General features: G+C 45.8%; 1 protein-coding gene across 3 annotated transcripts in view; it reads left to right on the top strand.

Annotated features, from left to right (window-relative positions):
• Positions 1 to 24,364, top strand: part of MAFG (MAF bZIP transcription factor G) — a 317,483-nt gene that overhangs the window by 27,367 nt on the left and 265,752 nt on the right. The window contains exon 1 of one of the 3 annotated variants that reach the window (XM_069655305.1): positions 3,473 to 4,028. The exons of the other annotated variants lie outside the window; for them this stretch is intronic. The gene's annotated coding sequence lies outside the window, so the exon portion shown is untranslated. Of the gene's footprint in view, positions 1 to 3,472; positions 4,029 to 24,364 lie in introns of those variants that run through there. 3 annotated transcript variants of the gene reach the window in all.

Below are 24,364 nucleotides of genomic sequence, written 5' to 3'. Positions count from 1 at the left end.
TAAAGCAGTCCGCTCTATGAAAGTGTCGTCCAAACAGGTGCTCCCCTGCTCTTCCAGAACCCTCAAGGACAACATTGCTACCCTCGCTCCAGCCTTGGCTGATTTCTGCAATCACTCTTTCCCCTCTCTCCTCAAGCACTTCCTTGTGCACCCCCTCCTAAAAAAGCCTTCTACTGATCCTACCTGTCCGGCTAACTGGAGCCCGATATCTATCATTCCATTCCTGGGCAAACTCCTGGATAAGCTGACCATCTCCCAGCTTACTCTCCACACTGAATCGGTTGGTTGTCACCATGATCGTCAGTCTGGCTTCAGAGCAGCTAGAGGCACAGAAACTGCTCTCCTTAACACCTGTGAAGACCTGCTCTCTAATCTTGACTCCAGCTCTCCCTCTGTCCTCATCCTCCCTGACCTTTTCTCTTCTTTTGACATTGTCAATCGTCTCCAAGAGAACTTGGGCATCACGCATCGGGCCCTGGTGTGGCTGACCACCTGCTTCCTGGACCGACCCTGCCAGGTCAAACTTGGGTCCTTTCTCTCCACCACCTCCCTCTCCACATGTAGTGCTCCACAGGGCTCTATCCTCGCACCCTGGCTCTTCTAATATCCATCTGGCCCCTTTGCCCACCTGATCTCCACCTTCTCTTCTAACTTTGTGTCATGCAGATGGCACTCGGCTATTTCAGGCTTCCCTCAGCCTCCTCTCCTCCCTCGCTCATTTCTGACTTTCTATCTGCAATTCAGGATTGGTGCGCCTCCAACGATCTCTGCCTTAATGCCAGTAAAACGGAGATCCTCCTCATTGGGACCCCTGCTCCCGCTTTCCCCCACTCACTCTGGCTGCCCTGCTTGGGCCTCTACCCTCACCTTCCAGTAAAGCAAAAAACCTTGGTGTCATCTTCTACCCTATGCTCTCCTTCTCTCCTTGCATCACAGACCTTGCCAAGAAGGCCCACTTCCAGCTTCACCTCCTCGGAGGTTTTCTACCTGTTCTCTCCAGAGCCCTGGTTCTTTCCAGGCTGGACTACTGCAACAGTCTCTTTCTCAATTTGCCTAACTCTACTCTTCGCCCCCTGCAACAAGTCCAGAACAGGACTGCGAGACCTATCCTTGACCTCAAGCCGAGGGACTGAATCTCTCCACTGGCTCCCGGTGGCTGCAAGGATCAAGTCCAAGACCCACTGAATCGTCCACAAGGCTTTCTGGGGTTGGGGCCCACACTACATCCAACTCTCTGCCGAAATACCTTCCTTCTGGAGCCCTTTGTTCAGCTACCTCCAACTCTCTGAGGGTCAGACCCTTCTCCAAGCAGAGAGTGGGAGGTAGATCTCGCTCCTCTGCAGGCGCCTCCCCCCTGGAATGGTCTCCCTGCCCCTTTTAGACTTGAGCCGAACCACCTGAGGTTCAGGAAGCGGCTCAATACCTTCCTTTTCTCCTCTGTCTTCTCTCTCTCGGTTCCTTGCTAACTTACCTGTCTGCTGTGCCGACTGGTTGCTTGATACCCTCAGAGTCTCACTTGGAACCAGGCTCCTCCTTGACCAGTCCTCCTTGCACTGCCTCCTTGCCTACTGCGCACTTAGGGGCTGTAACTGTTAACCTTACAGCCCCCCCTCCCTCCTTGCACTTACTGAGAGCCGGCCTGCACTTACTCTTAGCCTGCTGCTATGATCGCACCTACCCGTTTATAGTGATTTTTGTTATCCCCCAAAATGCTACAAAAAATCAGTTTGAAAAAGAAAAGGATGAAAACGGCTGTTTTTGCAAAAACACCCGCGAACATTGCCATTTTTGCAAGTATTATACTCAAGCTGCCGGTTCCGCAACACCTTTTGATTCAAGAAATGAAATGCGCAAGCCCATCTCATTACATGTGCAAAAAAAAGAGCAGCCCAATCCACAAAGGTCATCTGAATGGGTGCTTCTTATTTGCGCCCATTCAGATGTCTTTTTTTCACCACTTTTCTCAAATCAGGAGGCGTTTCTGCGCATTTAAAAGGGCATCCCAAATTGACAAACTAGATGCATTTTCAAATGTGCAGAAATTGTAGGCAACCCTATGCGCCCACTTTGAATAGGTGCACAGGGGTGCCACTGCATGACAGGGTCTTTACTGACCCAACTTTGTATTGTTTTTGTGTGTGACCGCTGCTGTCTTACTTGCATTTCTGTTGCCCAAATGAGATTAAAAAATGTGGTGTTTTAGGGTTGCATTTTACAGTGGCTTGTCACAGTGAAATGCACAAGGGGCCTGTAGACCAATTTCGGGAGAGCACCTCCAACACAAACTTATTCAAGGCGGCTGGCCAGTGCATCATTTGCGCTACAGCTCAGCCCCATTGAAATGCAATAAGGTGACGTGCTCTATTCCAAAAATGGGTTATTGAAAAATAGCACATCCTCTGCTCTATTTTTAGATGCCCCATTTTTTTCAGGATCTAGGCCAAAATCTAGTTTTCGGATGGTCATAATATGAGAGAGAAAGGAGTGAGATCGGGAGTGATTGGTGAGCTGTGGAGTGGTAGACAAGAAAGCAGAGGGAGGTTGGAGGGAGAGCAATTGGTCAGAGGGGGAAGCAGTGGGCAAGTGTGCATGAGAGGCTGCAATAGGGCGGTGGGCCAGAAATCGGAGAAGGAGCAGAGGTACAGAAAGTGGGGGGAGCGTGGGCTCCGGGGTAGCAATAGGCCAAAAAAACAGAGGGGTTGGCTGGAAAGAGACAGTAAGCTGCAGATTGGGAGAAAGTATGAAGGAAGAGTGTGATAGAATGGGAGAAATGATGCAAGGTGCAGAAGTAGCAGGAAAGAATGAAGGACTGTATACTGCGGGAGGAATTGGGGAGCGCAAGGTGTGAGTTGGGAGTATGATTTGGAGTTTGGCAGGGACCAGAGAGTGCAAATTGTAACTTGGCAATGTGACAGAGCATTTGAGTATGTGCATGACTGAGAATGAGGTTCGAAAATTTGTGGTGGGGAATTGGTGAAATGTGTGAGGTGTATTGGGTGAGAGGTGTGTGGGTGTTTGAGGGATAGGAGAACATAGAAGGAAAATATGTTCAGGATTCCAACTGATAAGGATCAATACCGCTAATATTAAATAGGCATGCACATTAAACCAAAAAACGTAGCCAAAACAAACACTGTTTTGCCAAGCCAGACATATCTAGGACTCTTCCTATTAAATTAACAACAAAAAAAGGTACACATAATGACACCCTGGTTCTCTTGTAGCCTTGCACACTGCCCCGTTCCTGCAATGTGCCAATATTGCATCCTGCATTCAATAAAAATTGTGCCGCAAAAATTGCCATTTCATTCTGCAAAATCCTTGAGGGTCTGACTTTCTCCCTACCCTCTCTCCCTTGCCCTACTCCCTATCTCTTCCCCTGCACTTCTCGTGTGGCACTTGCACGATCTGAATGACACAAGGCCTAGTAAAATCGTTTGTTGTCTTTCCCTTGTCTTGTAGTGCCTAGAAACACTTGCGTACAGGCGCGTTATGAATGCCATATCATAATGGCAATTTCTAACTCCACTTAAAACATAATTATCGAAGTGGGCTTTACCTACAGGCAAAACTATGCCGAACAGACCAGAGAGGGGTTAGGCCTGTGAGAGTGGGTTGCACATTCAACGAACAGAGTGATGTGGTGTGCGGGGACGGAGGGACAGTGCACATTCCTGCCTGGAGCTGTGCAAGCTCTGACCTCGTTGAAGGGGAGCGTCTCGGGTCTGGTCCTAGTGTGAGCGTTTAGGAGTGCGATACCCAGGATGTGACTGGGCGTGAGCCAGTACTGATAGTAAGACATGCTGAGTCAGCATGACCAGCTGCGAGTTCATGTACCGTTTTATACTTCCTTCTGTCGTCCATGCTGTCAGCCGCTTAGAAGAGGCATCGTCCCCCCAGTGCCCGTCCTGCTCTGGGGCGAGTAGTCCATCACCCCTTTCACGCCTCCTGACTGCCTGGCTTCTGTTGGGATGAAAGTGCAGTGACAGTTGCTGAGCGCTCGATGACTGTCAATCGGATTTCCAAAGGTGAGACTGTTACGTTTTACCCCACCTTCTTTCGCCATTCTATCTCTGCTCCCATTTGTCCAGTTCTTCAACCCTCTTTCCGACTCCTCTCATTGGTTCGGTGCTCCCTCTTCCGATCTCACAATCTTTCCTACAATGTTCTTCTCTCGCCCTCCTATACCCTCTTTATCGTCACTCCCATGGGGGGGGAAGACATTTTTATATTTACTTTTTTAATAAAGAATGAACATGCAGTGGACCCCGACTCCTTCCCAGGTAGAAATGGTGCATTTTTGAGAACATTTTACAGACGGTATTTGAAAAAACGTAGAGAATATTTAGGTTGATTTCAACTTAAATTATCGCAGCAACTTTCACCTAACACGCTGTGCAGCTTTCTTGGTCAATCAACATTAAAGAATTTAACATTGCACGTGGATAAATGCTATTGCTCAAACTCGCTGCATTAGCAAGACGGTAGGCCGTTTGTTTTGTCTCCTGCAGCAATGACAATGCGTGCAGTCTCATTTGAGAAACAGTCATTGTGCTTGTGCTGGCGACTTGCCCATTAACCACTGGAATGTAGTTCTCCTATGTCATGGAAAGATTCGCAAAGTCAATACATTTGTGCCATTGATTTAATATCCCTACAGCTGACGCGTGTTTCGACACTAGGTCGTCTTCAAGGCAACTGTTTCTGTGTTTACTTACCCACGTTTGTGATGCCCCAATACTCTATGGTCCTAATTAATTCATGTGTCCATCTACTTGATTCCTTTCGGTATATTGCACTCTAAATGCTACAGGCGTCTTATGATGATCTGGGCCAGTCAAGAAGATTAGTGGAAAGTATTTTCTTAAGTAGCATCTCAATCCTTAATAGGTGTGAGCCAGTTCATAGGGATAGATCCTGCGCACCGCGGCAGTGGTAGGTACGCCTTAACTGCAAAGAAAGGAACCTAGTCCCCTACCCAAAGAAGTAAGCGTACCTGATGATGAATTCAGAGGTGCAAGAATAGGATGAGGTAAGGCAGGAGATCCTACCTGGGTGGCAGCAGGACGCAATACTAGGGAAATGCAGGTATCCAGGAAGTACAGATATTTATCCCTTGCACACTGAATGGGAGAGTCTTATTTGGATGGCTTTTTAAATTTTGTTCTTTGCCTTGATTCCACGGAATACAATAAAAAGGAAAGTATTAAGAAGTAACCAGTGCCCTGGAATTTATTTTTCGCCATGGAGAGTGCGACCCGACTTTGACTGTGTATCAGTTAGATGAAAGAATATATATATATATATATATATATATATTTTGTTATTTTTTTTTAAAAAATTTATTTTTGTCAGATGGCTCTGAAACTATCAACATGTAAGTGAAGGTTGGGGAGAGAGGGACACCCAGCCTGTGGGTGGTGCATGCTATTCTCCCACTCATTGACAGATCATTTCCATGCTAGTCCCTATGGCCGTTTCCACTTAGTAATGCATGCCCTTTCCGCGCTTTAAACACTTCCCACTCGGACCTTGGAGTCCAGTTCTGAGCATCCTTTTGAAATGTAATGGCTTAATTGTAGATATAAAACAGCTAAATCAATTATTGATATAACAAAATCTCTAAAGTGTGCCCCGGGCCAGTTAATTTATAAGCCAGTATGTCTGTCCTTGCACAGAATTCCTATCACAATAAGCTTTGCCAAAGCCAATAGTTTTTGCTCTTTGATAGACATTTTCTGCTTTAATGCCCCCAGGTGCTCGCATCATTTGCTAGCAGTTGCCATTTTATGACCAAGTAGTGACGTTATGGCTGTGCCTGGAAAATGCAGATCCCATGCCTACAGAAAAAACAAAACTGGTGGCTGCATCAACCTTTATTTGGGTGTGCATGGCCACTCGGATGCTCTAAAGACTTGGGAAATCATCAAAGTAAATATAGTTGTACGGGTGTCAAAAAGAATATGCTAAACATTGGACAAGTCATTTTCTATAGTATATGGATTATTAATTGGCGATTTCCGAATATTTGTATATCCATGTGTTGATCCTCAAATTAGGTGGGACGTGCCAGTGACCCTTTTTTCTAATTTTGAAGTATTAAACGTGTTTTCGGTGATATACAGTTTCACATATAATTGTCTCGTTTCGGTTCCCTTTTCTGCATTTTATGATCCCATTCTAATATATTTTGATAATTCCGGACATGGCTGCTACTAAAGATGTCCAACCATCCTTTATGTTCGTGTCCCCAGAGCTCTAGGGTTTTCCTTAACAATGTGAGCGAAATCCATTCAGTCCTGTTTTTTCCTTTTGATTCTGGGACTTTTCGTTTTGTTTATTTTTTTATTTCCTTTTCTTTTTCCTTAATTTGAGATGTAGTGAACCTACAAGTCCCAGAATTCCAAGCATCAACATGACTGGTTACTTGAGAGCCCTGTGACCCCCAAACAGCCTGCCTGAGAGAGGCAAAAGTCAACACCCCTTTTTTTGCAGCATGTTCATAACATACCAATGCAGTGTAATTACAATTTTTCCCCAACTTTAAACCCCCCCCACCCAACTTCCCCAACGTTTAGCCAATGTCTTAATTGATAATACTACATTCTTTCTTTTGCTCAGACACCCAACTATTTTACATTTATCGAAGGATCTGATTTTCCCCTGGAGCATCATATCCTCCACTTTTCCACATTCCGCCGCTTCCCAGGCTGTAAAGGAGTTGTAGCTCATTCCCAGGTAAAATTGTGGGTTGTTGAATGAAGGGGTGAACATTGATGGAATCATAGATAGGTGGCCTGTCTTAATCATCTTGTCCCAAATATCGCACACCACCATCAATATGCTGCTCAATCCCACGTTTTTAGGCCTATCTACCTTGTCCAACCACAACAGCCCATCCAGGGGTATCCCTGCCACCATCTGGTCCATTCTAACCCATGGCTTAGTGTCCTCCTTTGTGAACCATTCCCTTAGAACCCTCAGCTGGGCTGCCGCATAGTAGTTTTCAAAGTTCGGAAGGTCAACCCCCCCCTTCTTTCTAGGCACCCTCAGTGTGGCCATTGATATTCTCTGAGCTTTCCTCTGCCATATGTACTGTGAAACCAATTTATTCAGAGCCTTAAAGAACGTATGTGGGATCCTAACTGGTAGCGCTTGAAAGGGATATAATAACTTGGGAAGTTTGCTTCATATAATGTCGAGATTGAGCCCGTTAACTTGAGCCTTAGGTACAGAATAGAGTATCTATCTTAAACAGGTCCACCTTCTCCACTTCCACCTTCTGTACCCCCTTGAGCCGTGTATTAGAGCCGGAATCGATATTTCTGGCTTCGATATAGCAATGAAAATATCATCCGCGAAGGCCGATAATTTGTATTCCTCATTCCCAATTGGAATTCCCTGTATCTCCTGATTTATTCTAGTGGATTTTAGGAATGGCTCCAGGTATATGGCATATAGAAGGAGCGACAAGGGGCAACGTCTGGTCAGTGGTATGGAGTCTCTGATAGGCACAAATCTATCGAGATCCTCAATATAGGGTTGTTGCAGACTGCCTTTATCATTTGTGTAAAACGTGGCCCCACCCCATGCTGTAAATGTCCCCATTAGAAATGGCACCTCTACTCGATTGAATGCCTTCTCGGCGTCTAGCGTAATCAACACTGCCAGAATCCTTCTACGCTCAACCTTTTCTATCAGATGGGCCACCTTTCTGGTATTATCCCATGGATGTCCCCCCTCCCTTATAAAAATCGGCTTGGTCCATCCCCACTAGCCCTTGTAGGAGGTGGGGCCAATCGTGCTGCCAACACCCCCATATAGATCTTGGCGTCTAGATTTAGTAATGCCATCGGGTGGTAGGAACCGCACAGCGTCGCCTCTTTATTGGGTTTGCTCAGCACAATGACCTTAGCCTCTGACATTGAGGGGGTCACTCTGCCAATGTTAACACATGAGTTGTAGAGTTTAGTCAATATGGGACTCAATTGTGTACGGAACCTCTGGTAGAATGCTGCCGGGTATCCATCAGGGCCTGGGGATTTGATGCTTGGCAAAACTCTAATCACTGCCTCTACCGCTTGTCTAGTTATCTCACTTTCCAGAATAGCCCTATCTGGATCTGCAAACTGCGCCATCTATATTCGTTTTATGTATTGTTGCACTTTTTATTGGTGAGGATGGTCTGATTTGTATAAGGTAGCGTAGTAGTCTTTAAAAAATACTGATTTATTTGCTCTGTTTCTGTTGCTAACGAGCCATCTCCCGTTCTCACTGCCACTATGGTGCGCTTTCTTTTCTTCCTGTAATTGCCTAGCTAGAAGTTTATGTGCTTTATTTGCATTAACATAGTATCTCTGCCTAGTATACAGCAGGGACCTCTCCGCGTTACGAGAACTGAGAAGTTCTAATTGTGAGTTAAGATCCTTACATTTTGTGTATATGGATCGCTTCTTGTCCATTGTTAGGGATTGCATGGTGTCCTGTATCTGGGTCTCTGTCTTTCTCTACCACTTCCCTCTGATGTTTTATTTGGGCCTGTATTTTTATTATTTCCCACTGAAGGACTACCTTAAAGGCCTTTTAACCCCCTCTCCCAGTGCTACCCCTGAAGTTACGATTTTCAGTAAAATATGCGTTGTTCAGGAGCCCCCTGGGGAATGTGTCCATGCCCATAGTGCCCTACGCGGCTCCCATCTGTGTATCGAGATGGTCACTGGTGAATGATCTGACAGAGCTATTGCCCCCCAGGTCTAGCTTCACCACCTCCCCCAGTAGGGCCGCGAGACCCAAATATAGTAGATTCTGGATAGTGGCTGATGTACGTGTGATAAGCATGTGAACCCACTTTATTCACCTCTCGTTTCCCGCCTAGCATCTTTAAGGGCCAGGTTCTTGAGGGCAGCTTTTTTGACTGGTTGGTGTTGGGTGCATGTACAGTTCCCAGGGTTAGGTGTTTGTGGCCTAATTGTATCTGCACAAACACATAGCTCCCCCGCTTGTATTCCACCGATTGTATAACCTTAGCCTGGAGGGAGGTTCTGATGCCTATCAACACCCCTGCCGTCCTACTCTGTGCGTTAGCCTGATACATTTGTGTGAAATGGTGAAATCGGAGGTCTAACTTGTCTGCCTTTTTTATATGGGTCTCCTGTAACATGATAATGTCTGGTTTGTTACGATCCAGTAGTCTTTCTACTTTCTTTCGTTTGGCGGGGGAATTCAATCCCCTTACATTATATGAAGTGATCTTAAAAGACATTGTGACTGTAGTGGCATTTTCCTATGAACACCAGACCTATGCCAGTTTACCACCTTCTTTTTCTTGTCCTGCAAAGACCCATCATTTCTTTTACTAACAATGTCAATGCCTCTTTCATCAGTCCTGCCCCCTTCGTCTTGTCCCCTCGCCCTTCTTAAGCCCCTCCACCTACCCCTCATCCCCCTCCTGCCAACTCATCCCACCCTCCGAACACCTGCCCGGTCAGGACCTAGGTTCCCTGGAATCGCCCCAGACACTATCCTGGAGCCTTGGAACTGGTATAACCCAGGGAAATTCACCCATTGAGCTGCGCTACACCTCTCTATGGATTCCAACATGCACAACCCCACCTCTCCCTGCCCGGACCCGATCTCTGTCAGCGCTTCATTGGTCGTATAGATTTACCCCAACATTCCCCCTATCGTCTAGGTTCAGCAACGACACACTAACTACTCGTGCCTGCTTTGAGACCTAGTTGCACCTAATACTCTTCACTTTTCTCGGTTCTTTCAGTTTTGCCCCCCTGTCCTTTCCTTGGTTCCCTCTTTTTCCCGACCCCTCCTCCCCAGTCCCATGGTCTATTGCCTTCTCCAAGAGGGAAAGCCATAGCCGGTTACTCCGGTTGTGCCGCTTCCTCCATGTTCAGAATTGATAGCCCCTCCTCAAGTGACGTTGCTAGCTGCTGCCTGCCCTCCCATATAAACGGAAGGCCGAATGGGAATGTCCACTTGTAAGCAATCTTTTTTGCTATTAACACGTTGGTCACTGGCTGCATTGCTCCTCTTTTTTGCAACGTGGACAGTGCTAAATCCTGGTAGAGTTGGACCAGGCTGCTGTTAATTGTGAGGCCCTGTTGGGCTCTTGCAGATCTCAAAACATCTTCCTTCATTGTATATGAGGCGAGAGCCATAAGGACATCTCTGGGTCTTGCTCCCGGGTCTCGCATCTTTGGGCCCACTCTGTTTACGGTCAATGTTTACTTCCTCCGGTTGGGTATCCGTCAAGAGATTACCAAAGCACTGCTACATCCTACCCTTCAGGTCGACGTCCAAGAGAGACTCGCTCACACCTTTCACCCTTATGTTAGACCATCGGGAACGGTATTCCAGATCCTCCGCCTGGAGTTCCAAATTATGGGTTGCCCTGGCTAATTGTTCCAGTAATACACTGCTGTCCTTCACTTCTTCTGGCAAGCCCTGTTCTGTTGTGTCCACTCTAGAGCCCAAATCCATGATCTGCTTTTTTACTTCGTGGAGTGAGTCCCGAAGTTAGCTTTTCCCAGCTGTTCCTGAAATTAATTAACCTGAAATTAATTCACCCTTCGATCCTCCATCCCCTTGAGGTATTCCTGCAGGTCCTCTTTGTTTAACACCTTGAAATGCGAAGTTCCCGCCTCTTGGCCCCATATAGCTTGCTGTTTAGTGGTCGTTCCCTGGTTGTCCTCCTGTTGCTGCTTCCAGCACCGTTCCAGTTGGCCTCCCTGGGAGTCAGGTGATCCATTTGGTTTGGCCAGCGTATTCTTTGCCTTCGGCCCTGGCATCTGGGATGCTCCTCCTGGCTTCTTATGCACTGCTCCTGTTGTATAGCCTTTGGTATCATCCCGTGTTGCCACCGCACAGAGGCCTGGAGTCTCTCGCAACACTATGTTGGACTCTGCCCGTGTCAGGGGGGTCCTTTGTTAGCTCTTCACCCCTTATGGGGCCACGAGCTCTCTGTTCACTTTCCTGCGGGTTACCCCTGGTGTCACAATTACTGGTGATAGGTGGCCTCCAACTCCTCACTCAGTTTGCCGGATACACCCTGGATCCGGGTTCATTAGTCGCTGCTGCCTTTCCCAGGATCCTGCTTCTCCTTACTTCAGATGCTTTGTGAAGCTGCGGGTGCGGAGTGGGGGCCGCACCTAGGTCACCCCCACATGCTGCTTTGCTAGCTGCTGGGGTCTTCCTGGCTTCTGTCCGCTCAAGTGGGGTAGGGTGAGGAGGGATGGGGGACGCACAAGTCTGCAGCGCCTCTAGATGTTAATGCTGAACCGGCCCGCTGCTACTTGGCGGACTGGCCTGTACCTCTTATATCCCTATGCTCCGCAACCGCCTTCATTGTACCCCGTGCTCGGGACGTACCTTTGTCTTTGCTGTGTTGGCGCGAGCCTCATCTGGGTCGACACCTCATTCAGGTGGCAAACGCCTGTCTCTGCAGCTCCTCCGCTTGGCCTGGGAGGATGCGTGGTTTTCTGTTGTATCGCACAGGCTCAGCTCTCTTGCTGCCCTCCGCGCCCAGCTCCACCAATCTGAGTGCTCCTTCTCAGAATCATCATGTGCTGGGGTCTGCTTCCTGGACCTGCCGGGATCTCCGTTTCCCGTCTCCATAGCACATCTCCCACGGGGCACAAGGGGACGTGGGCTTGGCACCGCACCGTACTGCGCAGTACCCTTCTCTTTTTCCTTCCTTCAGCACTTTTGCTTGAATTCCTTGGGAGATGTTAGTCCTTCTCCTTCCCAGGAAGTGTTGGGGATCGCTTAGAAGTCCAGAAGCTGCTTATAAGCGCACAAAGGCGTGCTATATTGCTAGGCCCTGGCGGAGGGCTAGAAACACGTCCTCACTTGTCGACAGCCATCTTGGAATCCAGGGCCGATTGTTCTGAGGCTTCCTAGCTCTCACGCTTTCGCGCTGGGGCAACACAGCAACAACCTTGTTTTCTGTCTGCAGAACATTGGTACAGAAGCTATTTGATGTTGATGGCTTTAGACAAGCTTTTTTCCCTTATACGGTGCGAATTGTGGGTGATTACAAAAGGGTGGGGTACATAATGCTGCATTTGTGTGAAATAATGAACACAATGAATAACTGTATAATGCCTTCTTTCATATGTGTCTTTATGATAAAACTGTTTAAAAAACCCAACAACATTTGTTTCGGTGCGCTTTACTTTGCAAACTTCCTTTCTCTTGTGGAAGTAAAGTTCTGGCCGTAGACATTTTGCTCCAAACGTTTCTAGAAATATATATTGTCATGTTTGAAGAGAATTGTAATTTTCAAGGCAACTTTGAAAATATATTAATTCAGCTTTTGAAACTCAAACCTTAAACATTTATATGAACGAAATCTGGGATGACATGTGGTCAATATGAAGACTGGGCCCAAATAACGGTTACAGCACTTAACCGAAGTGTGGGATCCCTGGCAAATTATTTAATCTTACTGTGTCTTACCTGCCAAATGTTTGACTTCCTGGGAGTGATTGCTTACAGTTTTTGCTGTTACAAACAATAATACAGAGTTGCTTAATATACAATAGTGATCGTTCATATGTTGCAACCCACAAAGTTAATTGTCGTTTAGCTCATTCATGGCATCTTCTCTGCAGTATTTTGAATATTGGATGGGAAGCAGAGTACGTTTATCGTATCTGCTTCCCACGCAATGTTTAAAATACTGCAGCGCTATTTTGACCATTGTCAGTCGATAGTTTTGATCTTCCTAAACCTGGATGGAAATCATGACCAGCCGTCGTAACTCTAAGCCTTTATGTTACTAGGTAGGCAATCTGGAGATTCACCTGCACAATGAGAAAAATATCCTTTTGAGGGCAGTTTCTAGCCGTGCCCATGGTGCAATACTAGAATGTGCACCCTCGCCACACATTGCTCCGATGCCAAAAACCTACATGCCAACTTGATTCAAGTGGAATTGTGTCCTAACAGCAATGTTTCATGTGAACAAGCAAGGGACCCATGCTCACGCTCACTGTTCTCATTTACAATACAGCTGTCGGGCAACACACATATTCAGGTTATCTTCACTACTCGGATCAGACATGGTCGTCTTCCTCAGGCCATTCATGATGGAGGAACTACTGAACCATGTGGTATTTTAGAACAGTCTGCAGTGGGAGTTATCTGTTATATTTATTTGCTACAAGACACAACACAATGCAAGTTCCTTTATGCCTTCCCTCTGTGCCTTTGATGTACAGGGTTCTTCAGGCTCAGCCACGCCAGTACTGTTCATTCCTCAAGGAATGATCGAGGAAATTCTGTCCAATGCTACTGTTGTTGTACAGGGATTTCCTCGATCATTCCTTGAGGAAAAACCTACAGTCCCAAGAAGGTGGTTAACTCTTCACTCCTCTTTGCCATAGATCCACTTGAGATTTTGGTACATGACGAGCTTGTCTGGGTTTTTGGAGTACATTACAGGGCCGAACATTCTTATTCTGTGCACCACAAGGAAGTATTTGCACTAGGAAATAGTACAAAAGCATGCAGATATGTTTCAGTCACTGGGCTCTGGGAAAGAATATCAAACCTCTGACTGCGCCCTTCGACAAGATTGTCTTTTGTCTGGCAAGCGCCATGTATCTGCTATCACAGCCTACCTGAACTGGGTGGCAATGATTGCCTTTTGCAGAGCAAGACCATTAAGTGTCCGGATTGTCTTCTGCGTTTTTACCCCCTCGTCTGAAACCCCCCCCCCTGTCTTTGATGGATTTGACATTGTTTCTTTAATGAGGAGGCTTTTTATAGCCTGTGCCCAACATTGTATCCTTTCAAACTGCCTTCCTTGTTGCTCTGACGTCTGGACGGAGGATAACTGAGATACAGGTTCTGTTGTAAGGTGTTCAATTCGGTTTCTTTAAAGTGGTTTGAAGGACAGTTCGTCGTTCATTCCTAAAGCCTTGTCTGTGTATCTGCGCTGCCCCACACCCACTCCCCCCATCTTCTGAACCCTCTTCAGTGTCGGCCCCATAATTCCCCAGCACAATTTAGAAGTGTATTTTTTTTTTTTTTAAAGAGACGCCCTTTTTGCAGGTCAGACAACTTTTGTTTTTGTTACTTTCGATTGTTTCTCACCTGAACTCAAGTTAGCATACAATTTACATGGTCTCCCAGTTCTGAAGAGACGAAATGCACATTCTCCATTTAAGGCCACATTGGTCACTTCTCAAAGGGTTGCACCCTTTTTTGATATCTCAGGGGTGGCAACCTGGGATAATAGGCCCCATTTCCTCTGCAAATGATACCCCTCTGTTCATGCCAGCAAAATTCTTGTTTTGGGCAGGAGGTACCACGACACCTATTTGTTTGAATCCACATAACGTGCTGCCTCTCTTGCCCCAGTTAATATTTGCTGCGCAATTACATCTGTCCCATCAAGTTGGGAAGGCGGGAGAGTAATATGGATGCCTGAGTAACCAAGAATATCTTTACAGGGATTGTTTTGCACTCCGCTTTCCCCTTATACATATCGCCAGTGCTATCCCACTACGGCTTTGTGTGAGAACTTGGGAACTGTCATTTGGGCTACTGGGTCCACTAGTGCAGAGCAGTGTCCTGCCAGATAAGTGATGGAGGATTCACGTGCTGGGCGTTCCAAATTCTAGAATAGCATTTTAGTGTTTTTGGGGCAGTTTCTGACTTGACCTGTCGCAGGAGCAGGCTTTCCAACACATTGTGAAGGAGGGAGGAGTGCTACTTATTAAGATTACCTGAATCCCGTTAAAGTTAATTATTTTGTATTTTGCAACTTGACCTTTGAATGTAATAAATGTTTCCTCAACTTCTATGCCCATATATTGCTGCTTGATAGTCACTTGACGCAATGTTCCCTCTAAGCTGTGTGCATGCCCTGCTTCCGTCTGGGTGCTGCTCAGGCGGTTTAGCAAAGCACTCGGCTATTTCCTACTTCCCTAGGATTAATAAGCCACAGACCACAGCAACTACCTGAAATTTGCTTTCTTCACAATATTTGGGTTAAATGACCCTTCTATGCAAGCTCCATGAACAGAATATCTAAAATATTCCCTCATGCATGAACCAAATCACCTTCCCTGCCCATCTATGACTCCTATGCGTCACTCTGCCACACTACAACCTTGTGACTAACTTCCACCCCAGGCTACATTTAGCTGTTTACGGACAAACTTGGATCGGTCTACCATGGCTCGGAGAAAGATTACCAGACCTGTATCTAGGTTCACTTGTTTATTTGTTTGTTGTAACATGAATAACATTCAAAAAACAGAATTTCTGTTTCTCATGGTGCCACCGTCAGCTGAAATATTGGAAATTGACTGTAAGTAAGCAGGCTAAGTGGATGTTAACATCCTACCATCCTTCCTATCATTTGTAAATGTATCACACAATGTGCTCTGAAGTGGTACCCTTGCCAGTTAGTTAACTCAGTATGAAAATATAATTTGCTCTCTAAGGATTTTGAGTAGGCAAATGTCATGCTTGTATTCTGCTACTTTAGCATTTCTAACATTACCCCATAAGTGGAGAGCGACATTGCAATATCATTTACTTGGCCTGCAAGCGATTATGGGTATGGAATATTCCTGCCACTACTCCTGCCTAGCATTAGGGCAGGGATCTGCAACCTTTGGCTCTCCAGGTGTTTTGGGCTACAAGTCTCATTCGCTTTATCCGGCCAGTTAACAGTGATATGATATGATAGGTCATTTATAACGTGTTTAATACCCAGAGGTTTCTAAGCGCGGACACGAGGATCGAACCTGTGTTGCTCTGTGTCGTCTTGCTTCCAAGGCGAGCACGTAGCCCCTGAGCTATCCTTCCCAGATGGATCATGGGGCTTGTAGTGCAAAACACCCGGAGAGCCTCAGGTTGTAGACCCCTGCATCAGGGCAACAGATATTCAGACAGATAAAATGCTTCTCATAGAATCGGTATCCCTTTCCAAGTTTTCCCCATTGGGCATAGGCTATATCAAATGATACAGTAACTCTTTGCTATACAAAACGGGTTTCACAGAGCACTTCTATAATCCTACCCAATAATATCAGGATGTGGGATGTTGCAGACAACCTTCTATGCACTGCAATATAATTGTATAAATGCAGATTCATGAGATTTTCTTAAACTACCCATGTTTTATTCCTACAATCCTTCACGTTTTCCACAGCCCTCTCAACTGGTATTGGAGGCTAACACAGGTGCCGGGGTAGGGTACAAGTGTGCCGGGGGGGGGGTGGGGGGTGGTTTACAGGTGAACACACCTTGGTGGTGAAGAACAAATTAGCAACTTTTAAAAAACAAAATAAGTATTTTCGGCAGTACCATACAGTGAAGGAAATGTGTTGTTTGCATTAAAGGTTAGGAAACCCTAGTTGCCTAGTTGCAGTCTATGAAACTGCACCTTCTGTTTCTTTCTATGCTCAGCTGCTGAGTGCTTTTCAATTAATCCTGTTTTCTGCGTTTTGTGCCTCTAGCATCCTCGTTTATCTTGTTTAACTGATAAGTTTATTGCAGAAGAGGGCCCCTAGTTACTGGAGAAGGCACTCATCTGTTGTACCTCTGAGCATTGCTGCTATAAATGTAGAAGGGAAATCAGTAATTTTCTTCGAATGGGCTGCATAAGAGACCTCAGTGAGCCTAATGTTTAATTTCCTCTAGTCTGTGGTGGGGAAGGGTGGGCAATACTATAGGCTGCATTATGTGTTGTGGCATTTCACTACCTGTGTCAGGGTTACAAGCGGGGCTCTTATTTGACCCCTTACTCAGTTAAATGGTTTTTCAGGGAGTAAAATTACAGTTGCCAATGGAGACACTTTGTTTATTGAAAGATGTTCCTCTTGAGATCTGGCTGTAATATTTTTTATTTTACTTAGATTGGTTTTTCAGACCCTGTATAAGTAACTTTACACAAATGACATAAAAAAAATCATAAAAACATTTCATAAAGATGACCAGGCTAGGATTGTGGACACAGGACGGAGAACTTGTTGATTTGGACATTCTGACAGACATTCCTTCGTTTTGTTGAGGCAGGAAAACCCTTGCTAGAGTAATATGCATGAACATTTCTGCGTAAAAGGCCAATTGCAAATGTTTAAACAAATGTTAATCTCATCATTGCATTGTAAATCATTTTATTTGCATATAAATGCTGTTTCATCAGGCTTCCATATTCTCTGCCTGCAGCTTTCGGTGTTAAGCAGTTCAGCATATCCATTGTCTGGTAGATTGATAATTAAACCCAAACAGTCCTTTGCGTGGACAAACCTAAAACCATTACATTCCTTTGCCTAGATATTTATTTGGCCCAAAAAATCCAACCTGCCATTCATTTTCTTCCTTTCTCTTTGTAGCTTTTATCCTCAGTGTTCCTTATCTGGATCACCATTCCAGCTTCTTCTCCTGCGACGCATAAAATCACTTTGTATCAAAATTGGGGTCGTGTCATGCTTGATCTGATGTGAGAATGGCACACATTGTATCTAAGGCAAAAGCTGTCTTGTCCTTCACCTGTACGTTGTGGCTTTTATCCAACTTTAGGCTAGAGCAAAAGCCAAGTACAATGCAAAATGTGCTTTTCGCCGGATGTAGACAAAGACTGCTAAGCATGGCGTGTCTTTCATTCAAATTATGGCCAAATGCCTCGTGCCTGGAATCTTTTTACTCAAGACTTTTGAAAAAGATCCCCGTCAGCAGCCGAACTGTGTTGTACTCCTAACAGCAACCGAATTATTTAAAGTGCTAAAAATACTGGTTTTCAAAATGGACTTTACTAATACACTTACCCAACATAACCGCACAATCACCCAATCTCAATTAAATTGATCAGAAATGTCTCAGCTAAACCGGGAATTGTAGGGTCTTGAATAGTATTTTGAATGACCTCGACCGTTTGCTCCCTCGGGTGGTTGCTCAACTTTCATTTCCTTCCCCCTCCCTTTCACTCTGCCCATTGAATTATCCTGTATATGTGGCACTTTACAACAATGCATCTTATTTATTTGGTGTTTTGTAATCTTTTCACAATGCTGCAATAGCTTTCATCCAAAATGTGGTGAAATGTGTAGTGGCTGACACAGTATGAAGCAAGACCAAGACGTATTATGCTTAGTCACCAAATGTAGCTATGAATGGGCAACCTCCCACCTGCTAATTTTGAGTTTCAGCCAGGACGTAAAAAAATGAATTGCAAATAACTAACATACATTTCCTCAAGGGCTGAACATTAGCATAGGTGCAGAGCAGATTATGCAAACAAACTAATTCAGAGACTACCGGTTTCAAAGCGCGTATTGTAACGGTGCAATGCCCCAACACATGAAACTTAACATGTAATGGCCACATAATTTTTTAAAAAGTGGCATAGCCCAAGAATAAAAATGAACACTATAGATAACTACTACACAGGAAATGCAAATTGCATTTTAAATCGTAAAAGGAAAAAGCTGTCGGTATACTACATTTTTGCTGTCCATCATTATTTTGCAGGATGATACCACATATCTTCATTTCAAATCCCTTATCCCCACATAGCCTGCAGAAATCTCACCTGAGTGATACCACGGAATTCCAGCTCATCACCTCTCCACTCTTCAACATGTACATGGCCCCACACCTAGTAATCCTCATCCATTGAGATGTCACCTGCTGGTATAACGAGCTCAGCTGAAAATCAGTAGGATCTCGGCAATTGCCTATCGCTAATAGACTCCCAGATTACCTACCTCCAACTGCGAAACTGTGGACATCAAACGAACAAAATCGTGATCTGCAGCACTAAAACGCCTCCCATCACTGGTTGAAAGACCCTGTGTTTCTTATGGATCTCTCCCTCCTCCTGAAACCACAAGTCCAAGCGTTTGTCAGAAGCAGTTTCCAATTTAAAATCTATTAATTGCTGCATGACATACCTGTCATTCGCACACAACAACTCGGGCAGATACCTCCTTAGAGCCTTCCCTATATCCCATTCATAGAATCCTTTTCAAAAGCCTCACTCCCCATGCCCTCTACAGCAAGGGCCCACATTAAGTAGGAGGCTTTCCTCTCAGTCCTAGCAACCAGTCTATGGAGCTTCATACTCGAGAGGCACTGGAGAACCACGAAACATTGAGGAAATCTTGTGGGCCTTACACTTTTCAATTAACAAACTGCTGTGTGATGTTGAAAGGATTACTTTAGAGTGGCCCCATGCATCCAAGTACGCAGCATATTTCAAGATTTCTTTTGTGTAAAATTGAGCTGTAACACCTTGATCCTATTGGACCATTCTTCATGCTCACCCCAGAACCATGTAATTAAAATGAGTGTGCATTGGGTGAAGATCTGGTGTTCTATGCTATATCCCAATAACGCTCCCAAAAAAGATATCGATCCATCATAAGAAAGCTGTATTATATGTCCAGTACGGGTTGACCTGTTGCTCACTTCAAGCGATCTTTCAAGACCATAATACAAAATAAACACATCACAAAAGTCAGTTAATCAATCGCTCTACAAAATATGAATTGGTATCAAATACTGTCCACCATCACCACGCATATTTTGTCCTCGTACATGTTACATGGTCCGCTTAGACAGACACTTTGAATTACTTATTTTGGACTTCACTGAATATAATCCTAACCTAAAATCATAGTGTGCTAGGAATGTAAATATTGACATTGTCTTTTTAGAAGCATAAACATAGCATCCAAAGGAAAGTCTTAAAGCGGTAGGAAACCACAATGGCTCACCAGCTTACAATCACAAAAGCCATCCGTGGTGTGCACCAAGACAGCAGTGCCCAAATGATAGTGCCTCGTGATGGTTGTCACCGTATGTGGAATGCCAGTGGCACTTGCATGGGATACAGAAAATGAGAATGACCATGACCTTGCATAGTGTGAACCTTTTAGCAAAACTGGGCACTTTACAAGATTTCAAGACCCTTTTCAAATGGTGATTTTCCAGTTTTGAAGAGCTATATAATTCACTGTACAATGTATTTTTTTCAAACAATATTTGTATTGATTTTCAGTGGGTGTAAACAGACAGTACCATCAACATATGGCAGTGAAGAAAGAACCTCCCACCGATCTTGTCCAGTGCTACTGGTCGGAGTTTACCCTATTTCCAGGATTCAGAGTGTATGCAGGCAAAAGCTCTTCCTATAGTCATCGTTCAAAAACGCCATCACCTCTTCCCAGTCTGCGCTAAATGTTGTTTGCGCCCCTTGTAGTGAATACGTCATCCTTTCCAGTGCAGTAAAATTCCAGACTTTCAAGAGCCAATCATGTTCTGTTGGGGGTTGCGGGGGCGGGTCTTTGACCACCCATTTGTGCACTATGACCAAGAGTGCCGATAGTGAGAGGATCGCATAGGCCTTTCCTGGTAGATTTCGTCCATAGGTTCTGGCCTAATGTGGTCAGGCAAATTATCCCCCCCTCGGACTTCTGGGAGCATGTGCCAAAAATTGTATGACTGTGTTGGTCAATTTGTTTACAGTAGCTTTCCAGTTTTCAGCAGCCCCCTGCTGATGTGGAGCCATTCTCCCTCCTCACCACAGTCCCGCCAGCACATCCTGTCGTATTGGGATATATCTGTTTCAGCCTTGAGGGAGTATAGTACCACTGCGTCATCGGCTTGTACCAGAATTCCCTGATCTGTATTGCTGGAGTAAGTTTTGGGATGTCTCGCCAGAGCCCTTCCCATTCCTCCCCCATAATAGGTTCCCCAAGTGTCGCCTCCCATGCCCTCATATATTTTGTGGTTAAGGTTTGTTCTGTGTTGAGGCCTATTTTGTAGATGTTGGATATTAGTTGTTTATCCCCGGGGTCGGTTGTGAGGAATTTTTCAAATAGTGTAGGGTGCCTAGTGGTCGCAGCCCTCATCTTGGGGCCAATTAACCAATGACACAGTTGGAGGTATTGCATTCTATCGGTTTCCGCTAGACCCAGTTCCCTCTTGCATTGTGAGAATGATTTTAGATCTTGTCCCTGGAAAATATCCCCAATCTTGGTGCTTCCTGCTTCTTTGCACTTCTTGAATGCCCCAGCAGGAATGGCCAATGTGAATTGGGGATTACTAAAAATCGGGCCACAGGGGGAGGGGAAGGTGGTGAAGCGCTTGCTTCAAGCTAACCAGTCCCATTGTTGCACCACTAAGATTGTGATATTCGATATGTGCATATTGGGCAGGTGATTATCTTTATGTAGCCAGAGGACATCCCCCTGTGGGACGCCCACGACTGCCCAGTCCATATGGCGCCATATCTTCCCAGAATATGCGGAGAGCCAGTCTTTTATAACTCTGACTTGAGCGGCCCTGTAGTATAAGCGGAGGTCCGGCATGCCTAGCCCTCCTCTTTTATTCAGTCTGAAGGAGTTTCATCAATACCCTGGGGGGGACTCTGTTTCCATACATATCTGTGCCAATAAGTTTTTATATTGCTCGGAAGAATGGCATTGATTCTAGAGGGCCCCAGGTATTGAGTTGTTTTCTGAGTTGCTCGATCTGCCGGGGGTAGTGGGCCCTGTAAAGACCCCCGAGCGAAGGAAGGTGTATTCCCAGTACGTTAACGCTTGTGTGCACCCATCTGAATTGGGATGATTCTGTGCTCGAGTTAAATGATCTGCCCCCAAAGTCAGGTTTAGGATCTCAGATTTGGACAAATTCACTTTTAGCCCTGCCACCTCCCCAAATCTCAATGTCTTTGATCACCGCTGGAAGGGATATCTCTGGCTCTCCAAAGGTTAGGAGCATGTCACCAGCATAAGCGTTACCTTATATTCTGCCCTCCCGAATGGTATGCCCTTGATGTCCCTATTCATGCAGATAGTGGGCAGGAATGGTTCTAGATAAATGGCGAATAAAAGAGACGCCAAGGGGCAGCCCTGTTTGGTGCCTCTTGATAATTTTATCTGGGTTGATAATTCCCCATTTATTAGAATACAAGCTGACTGGTTGGTGTAATTTGCTTTGACCATGGCCATGAATTTCAGTCCCATGCCCATTTTCCCCATAGTGTTAAACAGGTAGGACCACTCCACCCTGTCTAATGCTTTTTCAGCGTCTAGAGACAGTAGGATCACCGGGGTTCCTCTCCTGTGTTTTTTCCAGGATGTGGCTGACCCTTCTGAGGTTGTCTCTGATTTATAAACCCTGATTGGTCCGGGTGGATTAATTGTGGCAGCAGGCCTGCTAGCCAGTATTCTGGTAAATATTTTGGTATCAATGTTTATCAGTGCAATAGGTCTGTAAGAGCCACATTGCATGGGATCTTTGTCTGGCTTGGGGAAGAGTAGGATGTTTGCCTCCTCCATCGATGGGGTGATGCTTCCCTTCGAGGCAAAGGTGTTGTATAACGACGCTAGTTTGGTGGCCAAGATGTGCTGGTAGGCTTTATAAAACCCTGGAGTAAACCCATCTGGTCCGAGGGCTTTACCCGATGGGAGGTGTTTTATTGTTTGGAGTACCCCTTCTTGGGTGATATCTGTCTCCATTGCATTGCTTTCAGCTCCAGATATCTTGAGGAGAGTGCTTAATCTAAGGAAGTCCTGTTGTGCTTCATAATCGGGGTTGTCTGAACTGTAGAGTCTCTGGTAGAAGCAGCAAATTTGGCCACAATATCGGGTGTAGACTGTACTTTTCCCCCATTGGGGGGTGATAATTCCCTTTATTGTTAGGGCGGCTATCTTCTGTTTGAGCTGTCTTGCCAGCAGTCTATCAGCCTTATTGGCATGGATATAATACTTAAGTTTAAGTGCCAATAGTCCCCATTCTGCCTTTTTTGTTTGGAGCATATTCAATTGCCCCCTGATATGTTGGTGATCTTTTCGCAGAGCTCTCATATTTATGCATCGTTCGCCCCATTATCTCCTGTAGGTCCTTTTCTAGTTGAGTCTCCAAGGCGTGCTTCTGATTTCGCCATCTAGCACGCAGGGCTATGAGCTCGCCTCTCAGGGTGGCCTTAAAGGCATCCAAAATCACTGGCTATGCCACCGCTGAGCCCCCATTTAGTTCAAAGTATTCCCTAATTTTGCATTCTATGTCTGCTCGTAGAGCCACGTCGAACAAGGCCTCTTTCGGGTATGTCCATCGCCACAGACCCTGCCGGGGATGTTGTGTTAAATGTCACTAGTATTGGTGCATGATCCGAGAGGGTGATGGGGAGTGTATCTATGGATTGGGTTTTGCCTAGCAGAGTTGAAGATCCCCAGATATAATCGATGCGGGACAAGTTTGGTGAACAAATAGAAGGTGAATCCTGGGTCCATTCCTTTCAGCGCTACCCATAGGTCTTAGGTGTGTGAGGTGTTTTATCTTCTTCTGTAGAGCAGGTGTCGGCGTGGGTTGCGGACGTTGTGTAATAACGCTTCTGTCCCTTTGAGGGTCCTACACATGGTTAAAATCCCCAGTTAGCATAGCATAATCTCCCCCTGCGCAAACCCCTCTAGGGGGCATATACAGTGGCAAGTGTGATGGTAGAAGTATCTATTTCCATTGTGACAAATTCGTATCTGCCCTCCCTGTCTGCTTTAGTGGAGATGATTTGAGCCGACAGCCCTGCGTTGATTCTGATTAATATCCACCCTGGCCTTGCATGCTGTGTTTGCTTGTATAATTGTATGGAACCGTCTTAGCTTCAGTGGGTGGGAATCCGCTTCTTGCAGAGCTATGATGTCCGGTTTGTGGTGCGAGAGGAGCCTTTCTAATTTTCTTCAGAGGTATTTAAACCCCTGTACGGGTATAGCCATGTTCTTGCCTTGTGATTGTCCTGGATCGGTGGACCCTCAGGGTCTTCCTCCAACCCAACTGTGTCCAATAACCCCTTACCCTGTGGCAGTTCTCTTCGCCCCGCCCGCACCGTGAGCGAGGGCTGGACCCACACAATTTCCCAGGACCTTCCTGCGGGGTATCCTAAAACCCCCATATCGATTTCAAGAAATTCCAAGAGAGCGGCTCATGTGTCCCCATGCCCTTAGCGGAGGAATTTGAAAGCACCTCCGTTTTCCTTAAGTCGTTATTGGCCCCCAGGTCGTCATCCTGGGGGTTTGCTATTTTGGGACCCTGTGGGGGCGGGGATCGATTGCAGTTCGCTGGCACTTGCGACCATTCCCATGGTCTGGGGCAGCGGGAGCGCCTTGATGATCGTCTCTTCTGCATGCGCCCTCCTTGTCCTCCAGGTTGAGCAATTGCAGCCCCTCCTGCAGCGTGGTCACCCTATGCGGTTTACGCTCCCACTGGAACAGTAGCCCAAAAGGGAATAACCATCCATATCCGATTTGCTTGTCTTGCAGAAATATATGGATGGGTCCCATTTCTTTTCTTTTGAGGAGAGTAATGTGGGCCAGATGCTGGTAGAGGG

The sequence above is a fragment of the Ambystoma mexicanum genome, chromosome 3q, assembly GCF_040938575.1.
Source record: "Ambystoma mexicanum isolate Mex_15411 chromosome 3q, UKY_AmexF1_1, whole genome shotgun sequence".
Taxonomy (NCBI): Eukaryota; Metazoa; Chordata; class Amphibia; order Caudata; family Ambystomatidae; genus Ambystoma; species Ambystoma mexicanum.
Note: the sequence above shows the minus strand (reverse complement) of the source record. Positions and strands in the feature narration are given on the sequence as shown.